The sequence below is a fragment of the Ischnura elegans genome, chromosome X (genome assembly GCF_921293095.1).
Source record: "Ischnura elegans chromosome X, ioIscEleg1.1, whole genome shotgun sequence".
Classification (NCBI taxonomy): Eukaryota; Metazoa; Arthropoda; class Insecta; order Odonata; family Coenagrionidae; genus Ischnura; species Ischnura elegans.
The window spans coordinates 48,259,730-48,270,426 of record NC_060259.1 but is presented as its reverse complement, the minus strand read 5'-3'; positions in this window follow the sequence as shown (position 1 = coordinate 48,270,426).

Here is a 10,697-nt window from a genome sequence, read left to right as displayed (position 1 = left end):
AGCAAAGAAAAGGAATAAGTGGTAAATGATTTGTATGTCCGCGGAATAAAGACATAAAAACAAAATTTTCAGTTGCTCGTGCAATAATTGGATGCGCGCGAGCCATATGATTTACATTCGCAAAGATTGTAAGGAAAATCCTAAGGATCACTGACAAGGAAAATGAAGTGTTAAAATATCAATATCTGTTTATGTTTATTAGAAACCTAGACTACGAATCTTTGATAAGTTACGGAAAGATGTGTGAGAACGCGGCGAAAACGGACTACCGTTCTTATGCCATGATAACATTATTCACAGTGCATATTGAAGATTCTGAGGAAGTAATTTTCGTGAGAGACATATGAGAATTCAGGTATAAATTTTGGGGGGAAGAACACCCCCCAAGTATAATCTCAGGTACGTATCGAAAGTGTACACAAAAATTTCTCAGATGGAACACGGGGTCACAGTGGTCATTGTTTCAGACATGTTAACATTATAATCAAGCATCATTTTCCTGGGAAAATGTAAGTCACCTCTGCCGTGAGAATGACGCTCTCCCTCAATATTAAAACTGCAAGTAAAAATTGATTTAAATCATAATAAGCACTGTCATAAGTATGATTAAAAGACAAACTCAAATTAAATTTTTCCCTTCTATCAGATTTCTCCACCTCAAAATCTAATTCCATTCGTTCATCTCTATTATATTACCTTTGGGCACTGATAATTACCATAATTGAATTGTTTACTCTTTTATGCAACAACCCATCGTAGATTCAATGACGCTATCCTTGAAAATACATAAATCCTAGTAATTATTTCAAAAACAATATTGTCTAACCTATTTCTTTAAAAAAATTTCAATGGGGTGTCAGGAGCACCCCACGCGAGTAACCTCGATCGGGAATCTCGCGCGAGTAACGCCGGGTTAAATTAGGTTTAACTTCTCTTCGTGTTAAGTTCCTGTTCAGGTACTGTAATGCTACGAAAATACCTTGTCCACTCCATTTTGCCCAAAATCTCTGTGAGAAAAGTTATGGAGATACAGTAATTGAGCCCTAGGGGCTCATTTTTTTCCAGAGTGGAATTGTCAAAAGTTGCATCAGCCAAATAGTTGTCAGCAGTCATTTTCATCACCACCAAAATTTCTGATCAGCCCAATACGGCCTTGAATATCTCAAGTTCAATTGAACTGGTTATTCTATATGGTAACTACATTCAGTAGAGAGAGGAAAAAGGAAAGCATGTGGAAGGAAAGCATATGAGTGGTGTTATGAGAGACTCCTTGTAGAAGGCGAAAGCACTCTGGCATGACAAAGTGCACTCTCTAAGTAGGTAAAAAAAAGTACACTAAAGGCCATGGGTCGAAAGGGCTTGTTTAAAAAGGTTTCTAAACAGCGCTGAAATTAAGGTACCATAAAGTGCACTTTAAAGGTATTAAGAGCGAATGAGACCGGTCCCTATGAGACAAAGAATGCATTCTTACGCTGGAAATTCATCTTGGTATTTTCGTTTTTGTATTAATGAATATTTTAAAATCTATTTGAGTAGATTTTTTACTAGTACAATTTATTGCTCGAGCGAAGATTAAAAATGAAGGATGAAGATAATGTTGAAGCCCCGAAGACTGAAGACATCGCTAGGGCCTCGAAGTATGAAGAGTGAAGATAATAAGTGTGTGCTTCGGGAATGAGTGGGCATGGTGTATTTTTTTGTACTTAATTGTAACATGTTTGTACTCCTTTCCCTTCCAGCCAAGATGAATGAAAACATCATATGGAGATCGAAGAACAGTAACAATGCGATTGCGTGTGTTTTTTTCTCTATCGTGTGATTTCGCATGATATTTTCCTGCGTGGGATTATTTACATTTGCGTGTGCTTCGAGGTATTGTTCCGTTGCGTCGTCACTCACGACTTGCATTAGGGCTTGCACGGTAGTGGTTTTTTTATTTATTTGTTTGTGCATGCACTAATCTTACCTCTTCACAGATTCCATCCATCGATGGAACTAAAAGAAGGAATAGTGAAGACTCTACACATAGAAGAGAAGGTTGAAGACGCCAGGTTTCGCAGGAGATGGAAGATGCTGTCCTTCAAGGAGCACCATCAGAAGACCGAGGCGACATTTGCAGTTTGGCTTTGGGCCCTTCTGGTCATTAAATATTAATTTGTGTAAGGCTAGGCGTTTTCCCGTGCGTTAATTATAGGTTTTTATGCGTGGTTTTGAATTTTGTATTCCATTATATCATGCAGGAACGAAAACGAGGGTTGGCAAGAAATTTATGATTTCCTATGACAAAATTCAAAACCACGCATAAAAACCTATAATTAACGCACGGGAAAACGCCTAGCCTTACACAAATTAATATTTAATGACCAGAAGGGCCCAAAGCCAAACTGCAAATGTCGCCTCGGTCTTCTGATGGTGCTCCTTGAAGGACAGCATCTTCCATCTCCTGCGAAACCTGGCGTCTTCAACCTTCTCTTCTATGTGTAGAGTCTTGTCACGTTCTTGTATGCTGCTTTGGAGTGTATGCAAACCTTCGGTAAGGCTACATATTTCTGTATGCACTAACCCGCTCTACTTAGGCACAAGTCATCGCTAGACATGACGATAAGGATAATGAAGACTGGAAAGAAGAGAGCACCTTACAGAGTCGGCTTCTTTTCGCCCTATATCGTTTGCAGCAGATAAGGAGCGGTATGATCTCACTGCATTAAATCATATTTAGCTTATTCTTCCCAAATAATTTTCAAATGAATGTGTACTGTTACATGATTATATTCAATTTTGCATTCTTTAACGGAACTCAATTATGCTCACGCTTAACTTCTAATTTGCTCATGATGCCCTATGCCACAAATGAACTTAATATCCTCTGCAATTAAGTCATTGACTACTTGGTTGACGAATTATACGAGGTACTTAGTAAATGAATATTTATTTGACCTATTGACTTTCAATTTTGAAAAGTTATGGAGTAATGCTCCATAACTTTTAAAAATTGAAGATTGGAGAAACATATTTTCATTGTTTGTGTTAACATTTGTTTGGATGACTCATAATCGCGCTTCACGCTTTCATGACACATGTTTTTTTATTAATGCTCACGTCAAAATATCATTTACCTTTAGTCTCTCCGCAAAATATTTTCAAATGATAAAGGAATCCGAATTAATTTTAATTATTATTAATTTTTATTTATGTGCTTAGTCTTTACAAATTTTATATTCCATCATGATTTTTTCAATACCAATCAGAATTATTAAACTCTTTTTTATTCCGTGACAGGTTATCGAATTTAATAATTCTTTTGATTTTCCTACTTAAGATATACATAGTTGAATTTAATTAAAATTATTTTAATAATAATCTTAATTATATGTTTTAAGAATTAATTCCATATCGCTTCACTTGCCTCTGCAATTTGGGAAATTGTATTTTCACTCTTTTTGAAGTTTTAGCCTATTCACTCTGTGACGTCCATGCGCCATAATTTGGGAGAACATTATTTGACTGCTTTGGCAATATAACCTGCATGACCCTGGACCTTTGGACCTTGCTTTGTCTCATTATGAATGTTAGTTGGTTTTTTCAATTGCAGAGTCGTTGGGTCGTATTGAGTGTGTTGACTACCGAGGCCTCGGTGAAACTGCATACAGAGGGATGGAAAGAATAACTCGTTGCCGCAAGCAGACGGTAAGATTTCATCCCTCTTTCAATTACCTTTATTTTCTTCAAGTAAAAATGGGCCGACGAAGTTGTGACTTCAGTTCAGGACCATTATTAGTGAATCAGATTCTATAATTCGGATTACTTTTCGCATTCAAAAACCTCCTTGATGAAAGTAATGATTGTGTGAGAAAATAAATGTTTTCACTTTCCCAACGCGAGAAAATTTGATCTTACTATAACCGTATATTAACATCCCAGAAAAATTTTTAATGCTGCAAAAACTTACATCTCATTCTGAATCTTAACGCACTGATGGGTTGACGACGATGATAGCGTTTGCTTTCATGTATTTGAAACTTTATTTCCATTAAATTTAATTCTGATGTAGAGAGAAAATTTTTGAGGATTGAAGCAAATCTATCACTTCTTTTTACTGCGTTGCTTAAATTTCCAATTTCATTTTGGAGGCTGAGATTTCTATGTCGGTCTAGATTTTGGTTATTCAGCAATTACGTGCACTCACGTCATTAGAAATTCAGAGACCCTATCTGTGAGAATATATTAGTTTCCTTACATATTTTCTGCTTTTCTTAATTTTTTTCCATGACTTTAATGAGTATATGTAACATAATTTCAAAGAAGTCACAACAACAATGTCGCATTCATTGATGAAAATTCATATTTATTGACCGGTAGTTTTTGTTTCATTTTCAATGAAACGTTTTTCATTGTGTGACATGCTTTACATTAAATATTTATTATGCCAACGGTGTTGGTAAATCAGTATATATTTTTTACTTTTACGATTTTTTTGATTCTGGAGTGGTATTTTTACCTCTGACTCTGAGTGACCTTGAGAGTTAACTTTATTTCTTTCATATCGGGAGACTAAAATATCAAATTATATTCTACTAGAAATTATAAAAATACATCCTATTGGCTAGGTGTTACATCCTCAATATGGATACCATATTTGTACTTTATGTTTTCTTTTTTAATAATATCATTGTATGGTTTCTGCGTTCACTATGGTTTTCCAATTCCTTATAATAGTAAATAATTAATTAATAAATTAGTAAATAAATGCAGAAGACTATATTTGCTAAAGGTTTTCTGTTATACCTATGAAGTCCAAGTGAGTCATAAAAACATTAATTAAGGGAATCAGCTCACTGTTACGTTTTCCGGCAATATTATCAATAATGCCCAATGATATCTTTCAAACGATAATTATAGAAAAATCAAAATACAATGAAATATTGCCGATTAGATCGGCTTTCAATAATTTGGAATTCTCCACTCATACAATTTTGAATTTTAAAATATCTATGCATTAAAAAAAGGAGTATATTCTGAACGTCTTCCTCGAAATGGTTTGTCCTGAGGTGACAGTTATTTCTTTTTGTGACCTCTTCGTTGTTGATCGTGACAAAAAGTTTTACTATTTTATCATAGGTCAAGCCTGTAGACTACACCAGCGCTTGCTTTTGGAGACGGATATATGGGAGTCCATGAAATGGACATCTAAAGAGAAGTAATAGCTCAGAAGACTGAAGCCTAAGAAGATAAAAGAAGGAAAAGTAATGGCGAATTTTTTGTGGACAATAGAAGACAGAAGATAGAAGACATCAAGACTGAAGAAGATTTTTTAAGTTTTTGTTGACAATATTGTACAGGGTCTGTTTGTATATGTATATATTTTTCCAGCTTCAGTTTAAATTTGGGGCAGGAGAGTAGGGAGTTTATATTGCGCATTACTGGTGGTTAGAAAAAACTTACATTAAGCCGGTGTCCCACGGTCGAATTTGCACAAAAATGTTTGATCCAAAAATTTTGATGCAAAAATTTGTATACAACGGGACGGGGGTGCTCCACCATTGAGGTTACTGGAGGGGGCGCGCCCTATCCTTTCCAATAGCGGGAAGTGAAGCCAGGGGGGCGTGGCCAAATTGCGCATTTAGCCATGATGCCGTGCCCTGCTACAACACAGAGTCTTACGGGGCAACGACAAATTTTTGCTTTTAACTCATTAAATAATTAACCTTTAACCTAAATTAACCTTTAGGCATTTTTCGCGAAAGGTACGATGAAAATAAATAGTAATACATGCCCAAAGAATACATTTATGCTGGATCAGAGCCGTTGTGACCTGCAGGAAGACAATAATCAACGGATAATGAGGTGTTTAGTCAAGCATAATTGACTCAATATTACTAGCTAAACAATGGCTGGCAATTCGAAAATTGCATTAATTTCAACTTAATGAATCTTAATCCGGAAATTAAAGATCGATTGAATATGTTGCTATGCACCGTCGTTACTTCTACGAACATAGTAATCACCATTGAACTCGTCATGAACTGCTCCTGTACGATAGAAATATTGACCAAACCCGAAGTTAAAATAAGTTTTACGACATTACGCAGAAATAACTCACGACTTTGTTTCATATAATTCCATTTTCACTGTCAAAGCCCCCGAAAAAGAACGGTGGTACCTCTCGTAATGCAAGTTAATGCACTACGAGTGCGTACGTCCGCAGTTGACCATGCTCAAGTAAGATTAACGGACGAAAGATTGCGAAATCACTACGTTTTCGATACAAATTATTTTATTTTTACTACCCAAGCCCCTGTAAAATATCCATACTACATCAAGTAATGCCCCTTTGCACGCGAGTGAACTCGTCTGAGTGCGTGCCTCTAAATTTAACTTGACGAAAAGGTCGAAATATTATGATTTTCAAAGAAAAACAAAATCAAGCATAAAAATTCATTTAATGGGCAAATTACAAAAATATTAATTCACGACACAAAAAATTTTCACATTGTTCAAGTACAAGATTCAACTTTGGCAGATCAACAGCAAATGTAAACATACACAATGCATGGGTGAGGCCAAAAATCCAAAACCGAAATGCAAACAGCTAAGGCGATTGCAATTCATAATTTTTCCAGTGAGCAACTGCCACTCTTCATGATTCATCACAGGAAAGTAAATGGTGAAAGGTTTTCGGAAATGGCTTAATAAAAGGACCAGCAAACTTCCAAGGATATCCTGAAAAAAGTAGAATGGCTGCGAAAGTGAATATGTATAGGTGGAAAGAAATTTCCTGTACAATAACCATTATTTTTATAAATACACCAATTCCAAAAAAATATTACTATAGATAATGTATTTAAATTAAGGTACTAGCAATAATTACCACTTCCTGCCCCGTAAAGTTTAACATATGCTGAGAATAACAATCAAATAACGTAATTAACAGTGTCCTGTGATGCCTTAAGGTAATTACAAAGGGCAGAAGCTGGACTTATGAGAAAATTGACATTGTTAACTGCCCGCATATTCTTTGTAACAATGAAGTGTATTCTACCTAATCGCCTCATAACTGCCATGTCTTCTTCAATATTTTAACTGAAAAATTACAGAACACCACATAACTCCGCATAATACCTTACAAGCCATCTAAAAGGTGTGTGTGACACGTGTTTCAGTCGCATTATTTCCCATCGTTACTATTATACTCGCAACAAAATAGTTAACATGACACTTAAAATATTATACTCGCAACAAATTAGTTAACATGACACTTAAAATACAAATAAAATACTTAATTACTACCGTTGACTAATAACATTATCAACTATTCACATTAAAAGGCACCACAAACACGAGCACGTTGTAGGTAACAAATTCAATATGTATCAGGTGTAGCGAACATCTCACGCTATATTGCATTTTTTTTTACTATTTTATTCTATATTTTACTCACCGGTGGAAAGTAAGGCCTGTTTTCTTCCTTTCCGTGCGATTATTGCACCCGTAAGCCGAGCAGTAAACCATCTGCGAATGCAAAGTTTAATAGCATATATCTGCCTAACGGAATGTTTCCGGATGTAGATAATAATATCCATGAAAATAAACACACTAATAAATATTTACGTACCTTTATATGACCTCTGTAGCCACTGGTTTCAGAAAAAAACAATATTTACTTAACATGTAAGCTTACGGCAAATCGACGAAGCGGGGAAGAGCATGATGGCTAAATGCGCAAAAGTACCGTTATGCCTGGTTATGCCTGGCTTCACCTCAGAGCGCTTATGCCCCCTCCAGATACCTTTATGTGCTCCACGATGCATCTCATTTGGACCAAAAAACAAACGAAAGACGATATTTATGTAAACAAATTTGGAAGCTTGTGGAAGTGAAGGATTCTGTCTTTTTTAGCAGGCGAAATTGTCTGAACAAGCCTCTTGAACATTACAGAGGCGAAAAAAAGAAAACAGAAGGAATGCTGAACTTGGCCTTGACCGGAAAGGGGGTATGAAAGCATTGGAATAAGCGTGCTAAACATGTTGAAGGAGTTGGTCACCGATGTTCCCGTATATTATCGATAATAATTGACGATAAGTGAGGATATTTTCATGTCCCATATCAGCAAGGTTGAGGGCAGAATAAAACGCCAGGATACAAACGTGAGGCAGTTTATTCCCGCGACGAAGATGTTATTAATAAATGATGGACATTGTGGTTGAGAAGATGTTATGAATAGTGCTGTAAACGTACATTTAAATCACATTTTTCTCTCCTAATCTTGCATTTGCTAAAATAAGGTCCTTATCCTATAATCATAGTGATAGAAATGGGCAGCTGTAGTGTTTCACAGGTATAATCGTCATTTCATATTAGTAATTTCTCCAGCTGCTCACTCGCTCGGATTGCATGCCCTCCACAAAGCTAACCTGTAGAATTCGGCCTCGATACCCTAAGTAAGTCTTTCATTCTTTCCAGAACATCCCTCCTTGTATTGCGATTCTAAAAATCGCTTCCTTGTTATTAAACATGAACTCATTACATATTACGGATTTCCTAGTTGAGAGTTTCCATCGCCTATGAGACCAATCGAGACCAATGTTTGCTCATTTTTACTTTTAGAACAACACCAGGCGATGAAATAGACGATCACGAACGTATACATATATTTGAAATAATGTTTTGAGAATTCACTTCGCGGTATGGTGACATTATAAATTCAAAACTAAACCTTTTAGTATTCCATACAGTACTAATGAAAAAACTCAACCGGCTTCGATCTTTTCAGGTCTTTATCTAGAGGTTTACGATAATGATGATGACCTGAAAAGGTGGAAACCGGTTGGGTTTTTAATGCATACTGTGTGGAATACTACAAAGTTTATTTTTGTGTCCATAATATATATTTATAAATTAAAATGCTCATGCAGACGATAAATAAGTTCAGCCTATGTGGGCTGTGTGTCAGCGCTTGGCGATGCTTTTTTGTCAAGGGCCCTGTGATTGGTTGGTTTCAACCAATTGGATGAAAATTTAGAGCCTGTCCTATCCATTTGGACAAAACGGAGTTTTGTACAAACGATAGGACCAAAAGCCAGTTGGATTAAATTTTGACCGTGGGACAAGGTGCGCGTCAGTTGCATCAAATTTTGATGCAAATATTTTGATGCAAATTTGACCGTGGGACATCGGCTTTAGGCAGGTCTTCGTATATATTGGCCACGAGTTCGTATTATGGCCTTATATAAATTCAAGCGTATGTATTGAAGCTTTAAGGTAGGTAAGGCTGTATGAATGAATGTGATTTTATGAATGAGTGAATGGTATTAGTAGTAGTGCTTGATTAGTATAATTTTAATTTTATCAAATTTGAACGTAATGTAGAAAGTGGAGTAGTGCATGCCTCTCTCAAATCCAAACTGTTTCCTCAGGGTGTAACAGGGATATGTCATCAATTTGCACAAAATGCTTTCGTTTGAAATCGTTAACCGCTCCCTAATTTGGGGTGTATGGAATATTTTCCCGCATGAATTGCAAATTGTATATGTTATTTGATGATATGGGAATATGACTTATCCCTGGCTAAAAAGTTAGTGCTTTTGCGGTTTATATATGAATATATGAACACATTAAATTAAATTTATGATATGATGCTGTCATATTTTTTCCATTCTATTGCTCTTTTTATAGTCATAATATGTAATTGTACCATTTAAGGAATTTTAAAAACATTCTCATTCTCATTTTATTAACACTCTCATCAGAATAAATTGTACTCATTGATTTGTGGCATTCGTATTTCTGTTTTTTGTACTTCTACTTCATGCCTTTAGGTGATTTTAAATGCTATTAAATGAATTTTCGGTAATTTCTTTCAAATCATTTTGTACAAGTGAAGGAAATAAAGCTACTTTTTGCTTACTCTCGACTATGTTACTAAGAAAATATTGTAAAAATATAATATTGTAATTTATTTGTGAATGATTTTATAAAAAGTAAACATTGAATTTTTGTAAAAATTGAAGCACTGGTGCAAATCCAGTGCAACGGAATGGCATTAAATTATTTAAAAATTCACAACCATCAGTTAACAATTAATCCAAATATAAGTACATAACTAGCTAGTACGTTAATATTATTAATCCATTTTTGTAATGATATTATCCCCTTAGACGGAAAGATGGGAGAAGCTTTAGGCAAATCAGCCTCACATTATGTTTTTCCTACAAGCGACTACACACGATATATGTTGAGGAGGCCTCGAACCCAGTGTCACCTACTCTGAAATTATCCATTTTTCAATTTTTGTAGATCAGACATGCGGGCGAGAATAAACTCCATTATTCGTGAGATGTGGGCGTACGCATATCGTATCTGGGACTTTTTACAACCGTCAGTTAAAAAGTAGCCCAATTAAAGTGAATACATGCAGAAAGCATCTAGTGAAGTGCAATAATGTTGTGCAGCGAGTTTCAAACGTGCTTTATTACTGCGACGCATGTAATTGAATTTGCTTGGTTCAGTGGGAATGTAGTTTGAATATTCCCGGTAGTATGAGTACGTTCAGAGTAGTATGAGTACATATGTGAGTGGAGAATTCCATTAAGTAGATGGAATTTTTGAAGGCGAACGTCTTCAAGTGGTTTTTTATTGGCGTCTGAATGCGGCCAGCTGAGTTTTACACTAATTTTTTTTTCCGCCACTGTTCATACCAC